General features: G+C 36.4%; 2 pseudogenes across 1 annotated transcript; both read left to right on the top strand.

Moving 5' to 3' along the window:
* The first annotated feature begins 4,432 nt into the window (after positions 1 to 4,432).
* LOC149556840 (pentatricopeptide repeat-containing protein At3g12770 pseudogene) lies at positions 4,433 to 7,843 on the top strand (annotated as a pseudogene). Its single transcript, XR_016364794.1, has one exon. The product of XR_016364794.1 is annotated as a pentatricopeptide repeat-containing protein At3g12770 pseudogene (transcript).
* LOC149556839 (pentatricopeptide repeat-containing protein At3g26782, mitochondrial-like) lies at positions 7,817 to 11,216 on the top strand (annotated as a pseudogene).
* The last annotated feature ends 10,576 nt before the right edge of the window (positions 11,217 to 21,792 follow it).

Below are 21,792 nucleotides of genomic sequence, written 5' to 3'. Positions count from 1 at the left end.
AAAATTTATACTCTACACAAAAAGATGGTGGGTGAAAGGCATTGCAGAGAGTAGGAGGATGAGGCAATGAAATGGAAAAGACGGTCAAAGGTATGGGAGAAACTGAGGTATGGGGGTATTTCCAAGTTCATTGAGAAATTGCATGGCCAAAACCCTAAGATAACTGATCTTATGGTCTTGTCCTGGAAAGATGGGAGAATTAAGATTGATCTAGGGTTGATTTCGGGGTAAATGAAGGCATCATAGCAGAGGTCACTGGTTCCTCTATCAAGGGAATCAAATTCTTCAAGAACAAGAAAGTCTCCCTTAATGCAATGAAAGGTTTTGCTAAAGATGCCAAGGAGATAAACGAACTAGTGAAGACGAAAGCATACTATGAACTAGATTCAATTTAAAACTCTGGAGGTTTGTCCTAAGGGAAATTATTTCTTACATTACGCTAGATACAAGTTATGATAGAATCTGTACTCATGACTTTTTCATCCTTAATCACTTCAGGTATGGAACGAAAATCTTCATACCCTTCTACCTCTTCTCCTCAGTTAATAAGAATATTATGGGTTAAAAGAAGAAGTCGTATGCTAAACCTGCTTTCCATGAGGGTTTGTTGTTACTTATCTATGAGAAATTCAAGACTCAAACCTGTGGTAGATCCATTGCTCACAAAGTGGAGTCCTTGGATGACATGGAAAGCTCGTATCTCCCTTTGGATACAAAGGATAGTGCAGGGCTCCACTCAGACGAGGAGGAGGTGGTGGTCAAGATAATTAAGGATTTGGGTAAGAAAAAGAAGAAAAAGATCGAGAAAGGCTCAATGGGTAAAAGCTCCAAGTCTGAGATTAAATTCAGCAAAGGATTACAATGAAGAGGATGAAGGGATGTATACGGAAGAGGAGACTGTGGTGAAAGAGGAGGGGACTAGTAAGGTTTAGACTTGCAGGAAGGTGGAAAGCTTGACCAAGAGAAGAAGGGGAATTGAAAGTGCAACTAATCAAGATTTTGGCAAGAGTCAGGAGATAACTCCCATGGCCTAGGAAGTCGGGAAGGAGGATTATGGCAAGGAGAAAACCACTATTTCTTTCAGCTCCAAGGTAGGAAAACAGTCAGCAGGAACTTTGAGTCTCAGATTGCGAAGATGGGTATTGTTAGAGAGACTATTCAACCCAAGGTCTTAGAGGGTGATGATGCTAAAATCCAACTGGAGGAATTGATTGATCCAACAATGGTGGTTCTCAGTGATAATGCTACGGAAGTGGGGATGAATCTCCTCAACAATGCCCACAACAACATGTTGGATAACATTCGGTCAATCAAGTGGATTTTCCATGAAATTGAAGAGCTAAAGGATAGGGTTATAGTGTTGGAAGGGAAGGAAGGTGATGATGGGTATGACTTAATTAGCATATTGGAAACAAGGGTCATTGAGATGGGTAAGAGATTGGACAGGATGGATTGCACTCTTCATAGTTTGGCTAACCAGAGCCTTAATATTATCAAAGGTTTAAATGATAATATTAAAAAAATGCAAGAGATGATGGAGGTGGGTATAGATAGGAATGCTGACATGGTCAACGAGGAAGATAGGGCTCCTAAAGTGGACACCAACCCCCTCGATGACAAATTGAACTATAAAGCAAGATTGAACAAGAGGAAGAGGGATAGTGAGGATATCCCAGAAGATAATCAACTGATGACTAAAACCGCAAAGACCATGTAGAAGCTGGAGCTCAAGATTGTTGTGCTGGTCAAAGAGGCAGTGCCCTAATATGTTATCCTGGCTTTTCTTCTTTTTCCCCTAGTTTTTGGTGTTTAGTTGGGTTTTCTTGCTCCTTTAGAGGCTTTTTTGTCCTAGGAATGGTTTGTGGCTTTCCTTGGCCTATTGTTTATTTCAGTTCTGCATTATGTTCTGAACTATAATTCGATTTTATTTTGTTTACTATGGGGTTTTAGGCATTCACTAAAACTTGTTTTACATAATAAAAAACAAAGAGATGTTATAGATATATTTGACAAGTTTATGTTAAAAAAAATAATGTTAGAAAGAAAGAAAAAAGATTATTTTGATGAAATTCAATCTACTTATGATCATCAATAAAAAGTCTTTATAAACAAGGACGCAAAGTGTCTAGTTCCTGCCAATAGAAGAAAATAATATGAATTCTATGCAATAATAAAATGTATAAAGTCTCGAAAATAATATGTTGCATTTTGTGCATAAATAATTAAAAGCCCTACAAAACAACAAGTCCATTTGTCAAGAAATATATTTTTTATGAATTATTTCAAATATAATATAGATGAAAACTTTATAGTTACAAAAAATAATTGAATAATAAATTGTTTTGATTGGACAAACAAATAAAGGTAAATAATTTTTTTATGAATTATTAGTTCTTTGAAATAGAATATAGATAAAAACTTAATAGTTGCAAAAAGTAATTGAATAATAAATTGTTTTGATTAGACAAACAAATAAAGGAAAAAGTTGCACTCCCTACTGTAGCACAAAACAACCACTCAAATTGTCAATATATATTGTTTTGAATGATTGCAAATACAATAAATATGAAAACTTTATAGCTCAAAAAGTAATTGAATAATAAAGTGTTCTAATTGGACAAACAAATTAAAAACTAAAAATGCATAGAATGTTATAGTTTCCTACTACGATAGGAACTAATAAAGATATTCCTTACAAACAAATGACAAACGAAAACATTTAAAGCCGAAGAATTGAAAATTACATAGCTAACTGAATAAAATGTATTGTACTTTAAAATATAAAAAAACCAACAAAAGATTTGGTGGTCTCCTTTGTTTTCCATCCAAGGTATTCTAGTGCTCTGCATTTTTTCAAATGTGGCATCAAGACTCTTAAAGATCTTTTCTCTAAGGTCTCCATGAGTCTCACATCTTGGGAAGATATACAAGTCCAATTCTGTCTTGCCCGTTCAGATTAGCAGACTTTTGACTTGTTGCTTTCTACAATTCCAGGTCATTTAATTCATAAAGTGGGTATCCAGTCTGTTCGACCTTGGTGGACTGAATGAAGTGGTATCCTGCCACTCCCTTCACCAGCTACAAGCCAAGCTTGGGATATTGATGGCATTCTCCCCATCTGCTGATGGTGGATACCATCAATTAGAAATGGCATTTGCAATCTTCCCTTTCTTAGTGGAGAAAGCGCTTTGACACTATTTGGAGTGCCATTACAGAACCCAAGATTGCTCATTTTTCTTGATGCTTGGCTTTTCAAGGTCTTCCCCTTGGGCCTCAGCTTAAGCATATTGGGGTTTCGGATCCTTGATATCTATTTTGTGGCCAACTAGAGCCTTTCTTGCATATTTTCTGGTTCTGTAGACGTGCTCAAAATTATTGGCACTGGATTCATGATTTTTTAAAGCCATTTCGACCTAAACCCTTTTCTTGGCATATGGTTATTTTGGGTGATTCCCCCAAGATCCCTCAAAAATTTACCCAGATCTGACATACTTTCAGGATGGAGATTTTGTTCACTTTGTAGATATATAGAAATGTTGTTCTTTTCGCTCACAGTTTTCTTGATATAAATATTGCTATGTACACTAAAGCATGCATTTGTGATAATGTAATGATGCAGATACAAGTGCAAGCCAACAAGGTGGCTTTGGAGGCGGCCCACCTTCAAGAGCTTCTCAATCACTAGGGCAATGCCCCTTATATGGTTCCCAGAGTACCTTCAAATGTCTCAGTTGATACCACGCTGCCTAGAGGCCACCGTCGAGGGTGCAATTCTTCGGGTTTCTGCTCACACACATCGCATTTACAGGCTTCTGGCCACTGCTCTCCTAGTGGTGGCAATGGTGGTTGGTGTTGCTGCTCAATTTTGCCACCCTGTGGTGGCACAGGCTAGTCCTCGAGCCCGATGGTTCCTCCTTTTGATCCTCGGCGTGTGGTTTCCAGAAAGTGGTCGTTTCGCTTGGAATTGGCCAAATCACCTCTGTGGCTTGATACCAAGGATGCTGACTAGGCTCCTGATGATGCCGTTGACGGTTGGACTATTCCCAATCCCCTTGCCAATCCCAAGGATGACTAGGATTTCATGATCGGGATGAACCACCCCCCTTAGCTAGCATTACTTTAGCTGCTTGAGTGTTGCTTTTTACATGTTTTTTTGATGAATAGTTATTGGTTCTAGCTTCGGTCATGTGAATTATGGAAGGGCGATCTTGTATCCCCGACCTTTTTTTGTGAATTGTAATCTTAGTATATTATTTATTAATAAAAAAGGACTATTCATACACGTACAATAATGCATAAATCAATTAAACAAACAACTTTTGACAATTTTTTTGGTATTTTTGGTTAGAATAATAACAATAATAAATTTATCAAATTAGATAGCTAAAACACTCGAATTCAAATAAATGTAGTATCAGAGTCTAATATCCCAGAAAATATGTCAACTTCTTTGCGGGTTTAACTCTTCGGTTTCTCGTAATCTGTTCGTAACAGGTGCTGCCACTACAGCTATCTTCAAGATGTCGCTATGAGCAAAATGGTCTGCCAAGATTGGTAGCTAAGAAGAGCTTCTGTAACAGCCTTTTACTTGCTTTCAACTAAATATATGTTGAAGCCATGAAATCATCCGCAACATGAAAAATGGGATGAATTAAGATTCCGAGTGTGGAGAAGGACGGAACCCAGCCATCTATATGGCTGTACCACCATGTTTGAGAAGCGTACCCATGAATCATTCAATTTCTTCCATTACTAATCTCAAGCTCAGATCACAATACGGAGGGAATTGCTTGAAAGAGAGCGCATACATCATGTTTACAATACACTCTTGTGCATATCTTCAACCAATGCAATCCTGCAATGTGCTCTCCGAGGGTGAGTTAATGAAGTCTCATGCCAACGAAAACACTCTGTTACAAAATACACTCATGAATATGTATGACAAGTGCGGAAGGGTAGTGGAAGCTCGCAAAGTGTTTGACCAAATTACTAAACCAAATGTCTTTTCATGGAATATGATCATTTTAACATACCGGAGGCGTGGGCATCCGGAAGAGGCACAGGCGCTGTTTCAGCAAATGCAACGAACAGATATCCAACCCAATCATTTCACTTATTCCACCTTCCTCCCCGCGTGTGCCCAATTTGGAGATTTGCAACAGGGCATGGAAGTTCATCGAAGGATAATTGAAAACGGATTTTTATCGGATGTAGTAGTTGGGAATGCTCTGATAGACATGTATACAAAATGTGGAAGCATACATAAGGCACGCAAACTGTTTGACAGAATGACTGATACTAATGTGGTCTCGTGGACTGCAATGATATCATGTTATGCACAGAATGGTGTTCTTGACGAGGCTTTAAGGCTTTTCAAAGAAACCCCTCAACGGAATGTGGTGACATGGAATGCTATGATTGTAGGATATTCACAAAATGGTGCTCTTCATGAGGCTTTAACTCTTTTCAAAGAAATGCCTCAACCGAACGTGGTCTCATGGACTGCAATCATCGTGGGATATGCACAGAATGGGTTTGTCGGAAAATCATTGGATTTTTTTAAGCAAATGCAATTGACCGTTGTAAAACCAAGCTCAACAACTTTTTCTGGCATCCTCCCTGCAATTACCAAAATTGGGTTTTTGGAACAGGGTATGGAAATTCATGAAAAGGTCATAGAAGGCGGGGTGTTAGATGTGATGGTTGTGAGCGCACTGATAGATATGTACTCAAAATGTGGAAGTGTATGGAAGGCGCACAAATTGTTTGACAAAACGCCTCAACGGAATGTTGTCTCATGGAATGCTCTGATTACAGGATACGCACAAAATGGTCTTCTTGATGAGGCTTTACAGATTTTCAAAGAAACGCCTCACCGAAACGTGGTCTCATGGAACGCGATGATTGTAGGATATATACAAAATGGTTTTCTTGAAGAGGCTTTAAAGCTTTTCAAGGAAATGAACGAACGAAATGTGGTCTCATGGACTGCACTAATTGCCGGATATGCACAAAATGGATTTGTTGTAAAAGCTTTGGAATTATTTAACCGCATGCAAGTGGAAGCCGTAAAGGCAGATTCATCAACCTTTGCCAGCATCCTCCCAGCTTGTGCCAAACTTGGAGCTTTGGATAAGGGTGTAGAAATCCATGAAAAAATAACTGAAAACGGATTGTTGTCGGATGTTGTAGTTGTGACTGCTCTATTAGACATGTATGCAAAATGTGGGAGACTAAATAAGGCATGCGCATTGTTTGAAATAATGGCACAACGCAATGCGGTCTCATGGAATACAATAATCGCTGGATATACACAAAATGGATTCGTTGAAAAAGCTTTGGAGATCTTTAATCAAATGCAGCTTGCAGGTGTAAAGCCAACATCAGCGACCTTTGTCAGTATCCTTCCTGCTTATGCCAAACTTGGAGCTTTGGAACAGGGCATAGAGATCCATCTAAAAGTAATTGAAAACGGACTTCTGTCAGATGCTGTAATTGCAAATTCCCTGATGGATATGTATGCTAAATGTGGATGCATACAGAAGGCACGTAGATTGTTTGATGAAATACATAACCAAACTGTGGTGTCATGGACTGTGATGATTGCTGGATATGCAATGCACGGCTTTAGTAAGGATGCCTTCAGTTTTTTTGAATTGATGAAGCACTCTGGAACCAACCCTGACCATGTAAGTTTCATCTGTGTTTTATTTGCATGCAGCCATGCGGGTCTAGTGGATGAGGGCTGTAAATACTTCAATCTCATGAGTGACTTCTACATTATGCCTTCAATGGAGCATTATGTGTGCATCATTGACCTTCTTGGCCGTGCTGGCTATCTCCAGGAATCCCTAAATTTTATCCTCAAAATGCCAATAACCGTTGATGCCGTTGTGTGGCTATGCCTCATTGCTGCGTGTAGATCACATAAGAATACAGTGTTAGGAGAATTTGTGGCAGCACTACTTTTTGAGTTGGATCCTAAAAATGCCGCACCTTACATTCTTCTATCAAACATCTATGCAGACATGGGCAAATGGGGTGATTTTCGAAATGTGAGGAAATTGATGACAGCTGAAGGAATTAAGAAAAAACCTGGCTGTAGTTGGATTGAAGTCCATAAAACTGTACATGTATTTTGTGCAGGGGACAGATCACACCCACAAACACACGAGATATATTCGATGTTGGAGAAATTATCTTGTCAGATGAAGGCTGGTGGGTATATTCCACATACAAGACCTTTAATCAATGATGCCGAGGACGAGGAGAAGGAATTATTCCTTTGTCACCATAGTGAGAAATTGGCAATTGCATTTGGATTGTTAAACGCATCCTCCAAAACAACCATTAGAGTGGTCAAGAACCTTCGAATATGTAGTGACTGCCACAATGCAACCAAGTCTATCTCCAAGATTGTTGCCAGAGAAATTGTTGTGAGAGATGCAAACCGGTTCCATCATTTTAAATATGGAGAATGCTCCTGTGGAGACTATTGGTGACATGCAGAGTGAAGCAAGCTGCGACTAAATAGTTACACCATGGCATGAAGTGAGACTGGTAATGATAAAGATTGTATTGGGTGTGATTTCCATTTTTGTCTGAAGTTTTGCTTCTGCCTTTTGAGCATTACACCATTCTCCTGACTTGATGAAGTTATATTGTTGTACTCTATGCATCACTGCCTAGTGATAGATGTAACTATAAGCTATTTGTCAAATTCCTGATTTATATAACCATGGAGGAGTCGTAAGATTGAACTTCATTTCAGGAAGTTTGTACAGCTATGTAATGAAAAAGTCGTGCTGGCATAAGAATGGGAAATGCTAAAATAGGAGCAGAATGCTTGAAGAACTTAGGAAAGTAAGAAATAAAACCTAGAAATAAATTTATCAAATTAAATGACAAAAAAAGTCAAATTCAAATTAATTTAATTACAGAATCTAATATCCCAGAAAACATGTTAACCTCATTGAGGGTTAAAATCTTCTGTTTCTCCTATTCTGTTCGTAACAGGTGCTTCCACTCCAGCTGGTCTACAAGATGTCACTATGACTCTGGGATGTTTCTAAATAAAGTGGTCAGCCATGACTGGCAGCTAAGGAGGACTTTTGTTGATGCCATGAAATCATCTGCAACATGAAAAATGGGATGAATTAAGATTCAGCGTGTGGGAAAGAAGCAACCCAGTCTTTATGTGGCCATATCATCATGTTTGAGAAGCGTATCCTTGAATCATTTAATTTCTTCCTTCACCAATCTCAAGCTCAGGTCACTATACAGGGGTTTCCTTGAAAGGGAGCGCATACATCAGGTTTACAGTACACTCTTGTGCATATCTTCAACTAATGCAATCCTGCAATATGCTCTCAGAGGGTAAGTTAATGCAGTCTCATGCCAACGAAAACACTCTGTTACAAAATACACTCATGAAATTGTATGACAAGTGCGGAAGGGTAGAGGATGGTCGCAAAGTGTTTGACCAAATGATTAACCAAACCGTCTTTTCATGGAATATGATCATTTTAACATACCGGAGGCGTGGTCATCCAGAAAAGGCACAGGCGCTGTTTCAGCAAATGCAACGAACAGATGTCCAACCCAATCATTTCACCTATTCCACCTTCCTTCCCGCATGTGCCCAATTTGGAGATTTGCAACAGGGCATGGAAGTTCATCAAAGGATAATTGAAAACGGAATTTTATCAGATGTAGTAGTTGGGAATGCTCTGATAGACATGTATGCAAAATGTGGAAGCAATAGCATACGTAAGGCACACCAATTGTTTGACATAATGACTGAAACTAATGTGGTCTCATGGACTGCAATGATCTCAGGTTATGCACAGAATGGTGTTCTTGATAAGGCTTCAAGGCTTTTCAAAGAAACCCCTCAACGGAATGTGGTGACATGGAATGCTATGATTGTAGGATATTCACAAAATGGTGCTCTCCATGAGGCTTTAAGTCTTTTCGAAGAAATGCCTCAACCAAATTAGGTTTCATGGGCTGCAATTGTCGTGGGATGTGCACAGAATGGGTTTCTCCGAAAATCTTTGGTATTTTTTAAGCAAATTTAATTGACTGGTGTAATACCATGCTCAACAACGTTTTCTGGCATCCTCCCTGCAATTACCAAAATTGTGTTTTTGGAATAGAGTATGGAAATTCATGAAACGGTTATATAAGGCGGGGCATTAGATGTGATGGTTGTGAGCGCACTGATAGATATGTACTCAAAATGTGAAGTGTATGGAAGGCGCATAAATTGTTTGACAATTCACCTTAACGAAATGTTGTCTCCTGGAATGCTCTGATTTCAGGATACACACAAAATGGTCTTCTTGATGAGGCTTTACAGCTTTTCAAAGAAATGCCTCACCGAAATGTGGTCTCATGGAACACGATGATTGTAGGATATATACGAAATGGTTTCCTTGAAGAGGCTTTAAAGCTTTTCAAGGAAATCAATGGACGAAATGTAGTCTCATGGACTGCAATAATTGCTGGATATGCACACAATGGGTTTGTTTTATAAGCTTTGGAATTATTTAACCGCATGCATGTGGAAGGCATAAAGGCAGATTCATCAACCTTTACCAGCCTCCTACCAGCTTGTGCCAAACTTGGAGTTTTGGACAAGGGTGTAGAGATCCGTGGAAAAAATACTGAAAATGGATTGTTGTCGGATGTTGTAGTTGTGACTGCTCTACTAAACATGAATGCAAAATGGGAGAGAATAAATAAGGCATGCACATTGTTTGAAACACTGGCATAACACAATGCAGTCTCGTTGAATACAATAATCGCTGGATATACACAAAATGGATTCGTTGAAAAAGCTTTGGAGATCTTTAAGCAAATACAACTTACAGGTGTAAAGCCAACATCAGTGGCCTTTGTTAGTATCCTTCCTGCTTATGCCGAACTTGGAGCTTTGGAACAGGGCATAGAGATCCATCTAAAAATAATTGAAAATGGATTTCTGTCAGATGATGTAATTGCAAATTCCCTGATGGATATGTATGCTAAATGTGGATGCATACAGAAGGCACTTAAATTGTTTGATGAAATGCATAACCAAACTGTGGTCTCGTGGACTGTGATGGTTGCTAGATATGCAATGCACGGCTTTAGCAAGGACACCTTCAGTCTTTCTGAACTGATGAAGCAATCCGGAACCAACCCTGACCATGTAAGTTTCATTTGTGTTTTATTTGCATGCAGTCATGCAGGTCTAGTGGATGAGGGCTGTAAATACTTCAATCTCATGAGTGATTTCTATATTATGCCTACAATGGAGCATTATGTGTGATCATTGACCTTCTTGGCCATGCTGGCTATCTCAAGGAATCCCAAAACTTTATCCTCAAAATGCCAATAACTCTTGATGTGGCTGTGGCTATGTTTGATTGCTGCTTGTAGTTCACATAAGAATACAGTGCTATGAGAATTTGTCGCAACACTACTTTTTGAGTTGGCTCCTAAAAACGCCGTACCTTATATTCTTCTATCAAACATTTATGCAGGCATGGGCAAATGGGGTGATTTTCGAAATGTGAGGAAATTGATGACAGGTAAAGAAATTAAAAAGAAACCTGGCTGTAGTTGGATTGAAGTCCATAAAACTGTACATGTATATTGTGCAGGAGACAGATCACACCCACAAATGCACGAGATGTATTCAATGTTGGAGAAATTATCTTGTGAGATGAAGGCAGACGGGTATATTCCACAGACTAGACCTTTAATCAATGATGCGGAGGACGAGGAGAAGGAATTATTCCTTTGCCACCATAGTGAGAAGTTGGCGATTGCATTTGGAATGTTAAACACATCCTCCAAAACGACCATTAGAGTAGTCAAGAACCTTCGAATATGTAATGATTACCACAACGCACCCAAGTCTATCTCCAAGATAGTTGGAAGAGAAATTGTTGTGAGAGATGCAAACCGGTTCCATCATTTCAAATATAGACAGTGTTCCTGTGGAGACTATTGGTGACATGCAGAGTGAAGCAAGCTGCGAGTAAATTGTTACACCATGGAGCAAGATGTATGAAGTGAGACTGGTAATGAGAAAGATTGTATCGGGTGTGATTTCCATTTTTGTCTCAAGTCGAGCATTACACCATTCTCTTGACTTGATGAAGACATATCACTGCCTACTCATAGGTGTAATAATAAGCTATTTGTCAAATCCCTGATTTAAATAACTATGGGGAGTCATAAGATTGAACTTCATTTCAGGAAGTTTGTACAGCTATGTAATGAAAAAATCAAGCTGGCATAAGAATGTGAAATGCAAGAAAAGGAGCAGAATGGTTGAAGAATTTGGGAATCTTGACTAGGAAAGTAAGAGGAGAAGGGTTGACAAAGAATCTAATTTTAGATTTGTAATGGTGAACTTTTGCATACTCCTGCCACTTCCCAATAGTTTTATGGCTATGCAATGAAAAAATATCTGGCCTCCACTTTATTCGTACATACAGACTTGAATACATCCATTATTTTATACAAGTATCACTCATCTATAATCTACCTATATATATTCGTGATATATATAGATAAGGCCTTTTGTCCATCCAAGATTATTTTTATGGTCCTAGATTTGACCACGCAATCATGCATTTAATCTTTTTCTTTCTAAATATCAATTTAAATTTTGTTCGTTGACCATCTTTGAACAAAATAAGGACACATTTTGTGAATTTTGATGATATGTGATAATGTTTAAAGACATTTAATTGCATTCATCCATATCCACATTCATTGTAATATCCTCACTTTTGAAGGTGTTTTTTAATGCACCAGTCTTCAGATCAGCGAAAGAAGCAGAGCAAATGAAGATTAACTAATTGAACAAAGGAAAAAGTATGTATAAAATGTAGGGTTGTTTGATGTAAAAAGTGACTATGTATAAAATGTAGGGTTTGATGTAAAAAGTGAGCTTCTATAAAAGGTAAACTATCTTTCAGGAGCTCAAATTACAACCATACGCTTGAGTAAACCAAAGTTAATCACAACCTTCAAGTTTACTAAATTAATTGCAAAGTTGTAGTTTAATCAAGGAGATTTTGTGAGTTTCTATTTATATCTTTAATATGAGACAACATTAAATAGTAAGGTCTTTAGGAACAAGACATAGAGATGATAAGGACTTTTTAGATAGCCAGTCAAACTCATTGTCATGGACATATGCGTGAACCATATATGTCAATGTGGTGTGTTGTCATCTTGTATGAGCAAATTAATATGTGACAACAAAAAGTAACAAGGTCTTCAAAAACAAGACATGTAGATGATAATGACTTTCTAGATAGCCAGACATGTAGATGATAATGACTTTGGAAGACATGTAGATGATAATGACTTTCTAGATAGCCAGAAAAGCTTATTGCCATGGACATATGCATGACCCATAAATGATCAATACTTAATCTGTTTGCTTTGGAAGACATGTAGATGATAATGACTTTCTAGATAGCCAGAAAAGCTTATTGCCATGGACATATGCATGACCCATAAATGTCAATGTGGTGTGTTGTCATCTTGTGCAACCAAAAAATATGATTACAATGGAAAAATGCTTACTTAGACTTGGCACAAGTTTGGAGGGCAAAAAATGCTAAAATATGATAAAGTGGAGTATATTAAGTATTGAATATTGAAAGAAAATAAAGTAGTAAGTTTTGCAAGAGATTGAATAGAGAAATGGAAAAGACGATAAAAGATATCAAAAGATTATGAAAGCTTCTATAGTGCTCCCTCCCTCCAAACTTGCACAAAAAAGACCAATGATAAAGGTTGAGTGTGGTGGTTCATGGACTTGCCATAGTCAAGCCTACTATGGTCTTTCCACCTCCATGAACAACCAAGACAAATTGAGATATAAAATGAATGCAAAGGGATACAAGAGAGAACATTGTATTATGAAATGAAAGACAATGTAATATATATTTCAAGAAAGCTTCAAAGATGTGAATTACAATCTCCCAACAAAAGAAGGAAAATTGTTTAGAGGGAGAGTATTCTTCTCTTGAGTGTCATGAGAAAGGAACAATAATACACAAGGTTTCGATACCAATATGAATAGAGTCCCAATTGTACTGTCCATGTGCAATAATTTTTTGAACCATATAAGTGGACAAATTCTATATATATTTATGAAATGCACAAAGTTTTTGAGTTCTCAAATTTGTCAAACCCTTACAAATATCCAAGAGTTTTTGTAGACCAAACATCAAGTGTCATATATATAAATAAGGAGTTAGACTTAATAATGAGGTACTTTTTGCCTTGAAATGCATCCAATGAAAGCTTGTGCTTGAATCACCTATAAGCTTAAAGAATTTACAAATTTGAAGATGTCATACTAGTTAGGAGCTAATAGTGAGGTCACATGCCCCAAGATAACCTACAACATAAAAAATTGCCTTCTAGAAGAGAGTTGAGAAAGAGGATGAATTGTTTAATTATGGATGCAATAATGTACAAAGATCAACACGAGACTCGAGCATCAAACTTCTTTCCTATACTCTAATATTTTCAAGAGTGAGATATAGTGAAATGAGAATGTATTTAAGAGAGAGTGATAGAATATTGGCACAACCAACTTGTAGAAGTCATATAGTGTTATATTGAATGGGGCATATTGGTTTAAAATTAAACCTTGTATATAACTTTGAATGAATAATTTTGATGTGCATATTGAGTGAAAAATGCTTGGTGCTAAAATGAAATAGTTGAATATGATTTGTTATATAAGATATTTTTGCAATAAGCTAGGTCCTTCCACAAGAAAACAAATGGGGTGTCTGTAAAAAAATGTAATTTCTTATGTACACATTAGGTGATGTGTCGAGGGTTTCAATTCTACCATTACATTCATCAAGAGTAGATGCTAGTATCCATGTAGCCTTTGATTACAAAATTTTAATGGCGTTGAGCACTATTTTGTAATTTCCAGTATTTGCTTTAAATATAGCATTTTATAACATTGTTTTTAAGCAAAATAACACTATAAGAAGAATGGAAACATTTTAAATGTATGCAAAAGCTACATATTCTTACCTAAAGTTTCTATTATGATAATGGGAACTATGTACTATTATGTAAATGTTCCTTGGATGCTTAGTAGAGATAAATCCCAATAAGAGCTGAATTGGGCAACCACAATTATAGCAATTCAGATTAGTATCACGCAAGGGAATATTTATAGATAATATAATGTTGACTTATTTAAAGATAAAGGAAATACTCTAGATGATGCTATTTGCCTTGATCAGGTGTTAATGTCACAACACCATTGATCTGTAGCATAATAAATTGTTGACTTTTGTTGAAAACTTACAATTTTGCAACAACATTATCCAATACGAGCCATCGTGTGCATTAGTTGTTATAGTCATGCATAAGGTATTTTGGAAGAGAAAGTAATAATTAAATAAAGCCCACACACCTTGTGATTTATATTAATTTCCATGAAAAATATTGTAGAAATTATATATGGATCATAATTATTAAGATAACATCAGAAAAGGTATGCCATAATCCAAAATAAAGCTCAATAAATTAAGAGAATTTAGTACATGGGTAGTCCTTATACATCAATAAGAAAATGTTGCAATGATTAGGAGTAAGTAAACTTACATTACAAAGCTTGTTAGTTTTTTTGATATTAATATTCAAATTTTCAAGAGTTTCCTGGTGATAGTGTTTATTTTTATCTAAGAAATTGAAACAAGCAGCAGTGAGAATTTGGGCATTTAGTGTTAGAAGCTAGGGTTATCATCACACCAAAAGATTGACCTGATAATGCTCGATACAACCACTAGACTTATAAAATACACATGAGGCTATTGAACCATGTCATGAATCCATGAGAGAGATGTTGGCCCACTGCCAACAACCATCCTCCTAGGGTTGTAAGTCATGACCTACATAGATTCAAACTTGTGACCAAGCTCTGATACCACTTGTTAGAAGATAGGGTTGTCACTACACCAAAAGGTTGGCATGTTAATTCCCAATACAATTACTAGACTTATAGAATATATATGAGGTTATAAAAGCATGTTATGAATCCTTGCCAAGGTCATTGGCCCACTACCAACATTTAGATGAAAATGTCAAAAAACATAATGCAAGTTGATATGTAGTAGAGAAAAAAATTTAAAAATAAACTAATTATTCTTGGATGAAATATCCAAAACTTTTAAGGCCCATTTGGTTACTAGTATAGGAATTGGAAATTAGGATCAAGAATGGGAATGAGAATATGGATTGGGAATGGAAATTGAAAATTACATTTCCATACCCAATTGGTTCACCTAGAATTTGATTAGGAATATGTTAATCTTGTGTTTGGTTGTACAAAACTAGAATTGAAATAGGGAATAGAAATTTAAATCTCTTCGCTATGTTCCATGTGATCGACAGACATCACCGATCAATAATAGCATGCATACATCATTTGAGATCATTGCCTGTAGGAATCCATATCATGCAAACATCTGGGTAGCCTCAAACCAGAGAGAAGCATGGATAATTGAGTTTTCTTGGAAGAGTGCTTTCATTATTGGAAGGGCACCCAATATTCTCATTTAGGATCATGTGAATTTGTGATGCTCTGTAGTTCAACCCACGAAGTTAAGGAACATAATCTTTGGTGCTAAGGTCATATATAAGCCATGGATTGACTTCTCTTTCGAGATTTATATGACCAACACTTGTAGAAAACATATCTGCTAGAGAAAAAATATTTTTGCTATCAAGAATCTGTTGGAGTTTTTTTTGGTAAGGAACATACTAGGTAGATTTAAACCCAATACCAGGATGCAAGAGACAGAGACCAACCTAAGGATCAACTAAATCCTATACTTAGCAGGGTTAAACCTTAGCTTTGGGCCAACTTCAACAGATTCATTAGGACTTTCTTCACTTTAGGCTCTGCAGGGCCAAGGTGAGTAAATCTCAAGGATATGAATGATTTTATGATCTTCTTCTTTAAAACACCTAGCTCTCTATTACTTCCTCTTTCAAACCTTATCCCTTATAGAAGATATTGATCACAAATTCTTCTTAGGTTTGTAACAAGTTCCTTGACTACAATAGCTAGTCATAATCAACAGGAAAACTATCACAAATAAGTATTAACCAACAACTTTTAGTTCTTCATTACATAAAATGGTAAATTGATTGTTTGTTTGTTATGTATGTTCAACAATTAGATGAACCATCAAATTATACTTGAAATTAATTGACTAGTGTCTTATCCATTATTATATAGAGTCAAAAGCATCAACTTGGACCTATTTAATCAAATTGTAATTAAATTTGTTAACAGTGAACTCTGAATTTCATTCTTACCATATCCTTCCCATAAACCCTAAACCCTATCACTTACAGAAAGCAATTACGTAATTCTTTGAATCAAAAACAATTAGTAAGAGGTATACAATTTACCTAAATTGTATTAAAGTGAAAGAAACTTATTCATTTCAATCTCAAGATTATAGATGTATAAGAAAGGAGACAAAACCGAAAGACATAGATATGTAGGATTTCCTTGTATTATTTCCTTTGAAATTGAGTACAATATTGATAAAGACTCGAAATACAACTCAGAACCTAACAACTAATACTTTGTATTAACTGTATATTCAAGTATACAAAAATGATTACATTTATATAACTACTAAACTGGACAGACTATAAAAAGACATAAAATAGGAAAATTCTATAGACTTCTGACCTGTACTCCCCATCTTGGAAATCCTTATACAGGATTGCAACAAGCTATAGATGGGAGGAGGACACATGTCAAAACTTAAAAGGATAGAAAAGGTGGCAAGACATGCCCTGAAAGTTATACAAAACATTCCTCAGTGTTTTAATAAAAAATGAGGAAGTAGTTGAAAAAGTTGGTGAAAATTTATTTTAGGCACTTTGACTTTACTTTCTTTTGTCTTCTACTGCCTTTAAGCATGAAATTCTTCATCTGCCTCCACTGACATAACCTTAATATCTGCAATTTCCTTCAAAATATTTACTTCTTTCTATTCCATAAATCTAATTTTATCTGATCTTCTTACTATCATACTTCACCTAGAAATCAAATCTCTATTAAGGTTGTATAAGATCGAACAATCAACTCAATGTTCATCTTTTGATTCCATTTCATTCATGTCTACCTCTGCAATCTACATTTCAAATCAAATATTTCTGCCACCTCAAGGTCAAACTGAACTGACTACCCATTTAAAACCATTTGTCACCTTCTGACTGGTTGGATCCGCCACCTTCTATCTGTATCATCAAGTTATTGCCACATGTCAGCCTCTCGTAACTTCATGATCCTTTTTCATAACTATTAGGCCATGCTTGTGACACTACAACCTACTGACTTACTTGACCACCATGGCTATCACTTGCACCATCACAACTTTGATTCACCTTCAAAAATCCGACTTGGCAGTTAAACCAAACAAACCTTGACACATGGATATCTCTGTACCTTGTTGGTGCTCCCCGTGTAACAATTTCATGTCATAAGACACATGTCAATCTATTTTTATGTCGCTATGGCTAAAGATCTAGTAGTTCCTATTAGCGACATAATGACAACCTTTGATCTTTCGTACATCTGACAATCACGAATGATACTTTGAAATCCTTTGAAAGTGGGCCATCATGATATGTGTCACATTGTCATTATATCACTATAAGTAAAAACTTTGCAACTCTGGATAGCAACATAATGACATCCATTGATTGACCTTCAATCTGATGGTGAAAATAAAGTAATTATTATAACTGTGATGGGCCTAGTAGGACATGTGTTTCATTTTCATTATGTCACCAAGAGTAAAAAACCTTCATCTTTTCATAGCGACATGACGATAGTCACACATCTACTCTAAGATCTATGACCCTCCATGTTCTTGTTGATTACTGCACCTAACTACAAACAAGCAGGACCACTTATTCCACATGTCTATCTATCGCTTTGTCACTATGAATATTGATCGTGCAACTTTCAATAGCGACAAAGTGACATCTGTTGATCTTGAAAAAGATCAAACAACTTTAACAAAATACCTTTTCTCCATTATGCCTTCATTTGGGGCGAATGAGAACTTGACAATTGAAAACTCCTTCATGACTGAAACTGTTGGCAACCTTTTGTATGAGCTGGTCCTACTTCCTTCCACGTGTCAAAATGTCACTATGTCACTATGTCGCTATGATTAAAACACCTCCAGATTTCCACAACAACAAAGTGACAACCCTTGATCTTAAGGAAGATTAAGGGCCATCGTTTACTGATCATAATTTTAATTTTAAAAGGTAAACCACATAAGGAAAAGGGATAATGACAAGACCTTGGGTTAAGGAATTAGCAATAAAAAAAGAGGCAAACTAACCATAGGCAAACCTAGGTTAAAAGGAATCATGCGTTGGGTTGAAAGGATTTTTGCGAAAATATTGAAAAGACTGTGCAATAAATATAATAAAATAATTTTCAAAGGTTTTAGGGCTTTATTTAAAAAACCTTCTTGCCCATATTTGAAAATACAAACAATGTGAAGCAAACTTAGAGGCCCAAGGTAAAAATGTCATTTAAAGCAATGCAATTAGGGGCTTTTTTGTGAGGAATGATAAGTTATTCATAAACCCTAAGCAGTTTAGACACAAATTCCTCCTAATTTTCATAGAATAATTCAAAACTTTTTTAGCTAGGTGAAAATCAAGCCAATAGAATCGACCTTCCTTTCTTATCAAGGTGCTCTATAGTGGTAATAAGTGTAGAATTAATGGCCGTAGGACTCCATTCTAGGTCAACATATTTTAACAAAGCAACAACCCCGTTCACATATGGAGTGGCCATTGACATTGAACATCACTCTGCTGTCATCTTCAAGGACACCTAAGGGACGGAGATATGAAGGCTAAATCCAGGGGAAATCACATTACCCACTGAGAAAGACATTACCTCTTTGATCCAGGCATTTAACTCCAATTGGGTAGCCTCAAACTATAGATCTATGATAGTTTCCTCAGTAGAAGCATTCCCTTACTCCAATGTCAGATCACTAATTGGAATTTTTAGATTGGTGAGCGAGCAATATCAATGTGAAGTGAATTTGAAAACATCATCAAATAAGAAAAAGTCAAAATGTGAATAGGAATAGCCTATTCCAATAACACATATTTTTTTGAATGGACATATGCTCATTTGAGGGGCAAAATGAGAATATGTATTCCTATTCCCAATTCCAATTTGGCACAACAAATAGACAATACAAAACATATTCTAATTTCCTATTCCTATCAAGGTTGTAGTCTAGAAACCAAACCATGAAAAAGTTACAAACTATGAAGCCATCTATTAAGGCTTAGTAGGTATTCTATCCCTAAGGCAATCATAACTAGCAATCACCTTGAGCTTTGATGTGTTTTGGAATACAATTTTGTTTGTTTGTGAGTATATGCAAGATAATGGTATACCACATTAGGGCCTTAAGTGTTAAGGAAAAATCAACAAAGTGGGTTTAGTTGATTCAATGTGAAATTTGAACTAGTTATGAATCTTATATCAAAAAATTGTACGAATACAATCTCTAGGAAATTGAATTTAGTTTCTAAACTACTAACCATTTTCTATTAAAAAAATTTAATTTGATTGGTCAAAATTTTGGATTTCAATGTCGCATTACACAAATTTTAGGAAAAAAAAGTAGTTGTATGTCTGACCACCTTAATCACAAGTAGACTCATGCCTAGACATAACACATATTTTTATGTAATTTTATTCCAAATAAATAAATAATTATGAATTTTCCGCTACAACATTTTTAGAATAAAATAACTCTCATGTTTGACCACCTTAGCTCATTCAAAAATTAACAAAATTTAATTTTTCCTTTCTCACAGTAGGAAAAGCATAGAATGTGATGCATCTTTTGGATTTCAAAAAGGTTTTACACCATTTGAAAGTTATTGATATTTTTCAATCACTATGTTTATGAACACTTTATAGGTAACTCCATTAGAAAATAAGTAATATTTATTTAATGAACTTGTATTTTGACATCAATTATATTGATGGAAAGATGAGAATTAAGAAAACCTTTTTGTTTCACCAAATTTAGGTGAAAAAAAAGTTGTTAGCTACACACTCGAAGTATGAAACTCATAGGAAGAGGTTAAAAACATGCTTTGGATGGCTTTTGGGTGTTGACCATTCAAGCTTGGTAAATACCAAGCCTAATCAAGTACCTGTTTGGCTTCACAACATGCCCCATTTTTGAGTAAAAGATGCCCCCCTCTTTTTTTCTTTTGAGTTGTAGGGACTTGCTCTCTAGAACAGGGCATCTTTTGAGACACCTCGGGGAGTGGGACTACTATAGGTTGGCTCTAAGATTTGGGACAAACATCGTCATCCATAATTTAGTAGTTGAGAGAGGCCATTATTACAGTAAGACTAAAATGTGTAGTTGCACACCCAATGTAGCTCCACAAACCCTTCAAACAAGGCCAAGAGGCATAGTTGCACACCTTTGCAAGTTGCACAATGTCCACATCCTCTGTAGCTTGCGTCTATAAATAAAGGACCCTCCATCCATAAGTGCCCATTGTAGGTTATGAGCTTTTAATCATCATACTCTTGAACCCTCTATAGCTCTGCAAAATTTTGGCATGCACACTAACTCTTGTAGCACCAAGGTAAAGCACTAGCGTGTGTAGGCACATGACCTCTGATAGTCTCACCTTGGATTACCGCATTCCAACAGATGCAAACAAATAGATGGTGCATAGTTACACACTTTGCACACCTACACAAGATGCACAAACCTCAACAAACCAACTCCCACAAACCCTTCTAGTCAACCACAAACCCTCCTAGCTAGACATCAATGTGCTAGGCAACCCCTTCGAAATTGTGCAAGGTGCACTAGTGCTCATCTTGTGTTTACCTTGATTTTCTAAACTAGTCTCTTATTTTTTGCCAATTTTGTCTAATAGTTGATCATCATTTGGGTCTCTAAGCTACAATATCCTAATGTTTGACCCTTTTTGCAGGTTATAACAACATCCTCATCTTTTGTGGTTACAAAGATCACACCTAAACTAGTGACCTTCAATTTTCAAAGTGAACTGAAGAAGTCCACATTCATAGATTTTCATTTTGATATCTGAGATACAAAATGTGGGCATATAGACTAGAATATATTCCTCGTATTGTGCAACAAACCACACGAGAAATCAGAAAAGATCCCATAACTTTTTTTGAGCAGTTTAGTGAATACAACATCACACCCAATGTTGGTGCAATCCTTAGAGTTGATTATGACATTGGCGCAGACTGTGTGCTTGAGGAAAAGGCATTCAAGAGTGTAACTAGAGAGATTATCTTGTACAAGTGACTAGGAAATTTTGAGAAGGTGTTCCACTTACCTATCATGGATCAGAATCTAAAGATTATATATGACACAATGATCATGTGGTACAAAGAGAATAAACAGGAAGAAAAAGCTTTGGTGCAGGATAAATACTTGATCACTAGAACCCTAGACAACATGAAATCAGGAAAGGTAGACATCATCTGAGGGAACATGATTGATGATATTGGCCACAACATTGTTCTTTTGAGTAGAGTAATGGGATTTCCTTCGGCAAGTTATTTGGAGATTTGGATGGTAAACTTCATAGAGACCATTAGGAAGAGGGAATTTAATATTGACTGGGGCACTATCATCCTTTATTATTTCAATGAGAAACTTACTT

The sequence above is a fragment of the Cupressus sempervirens genome, chromosome 5, assembly GCF_028749045.1.
Source record: "Cupressus sempervirens isolate cs-2001-9-10 chromosome 5, ASM2874904v1, whole genome shotgun sequence".
In the NCBI taxonomy this organism is placed as follows: Eukaryota; Viridiplantae; Streptophyta; class Pinopsida; order Cupressales; family Cupressaceae; genus Cupressus; species Cupressus sempervirens.
This window is presented reverse-complemented; position numbering and strand designations above follow the sequence as displayed.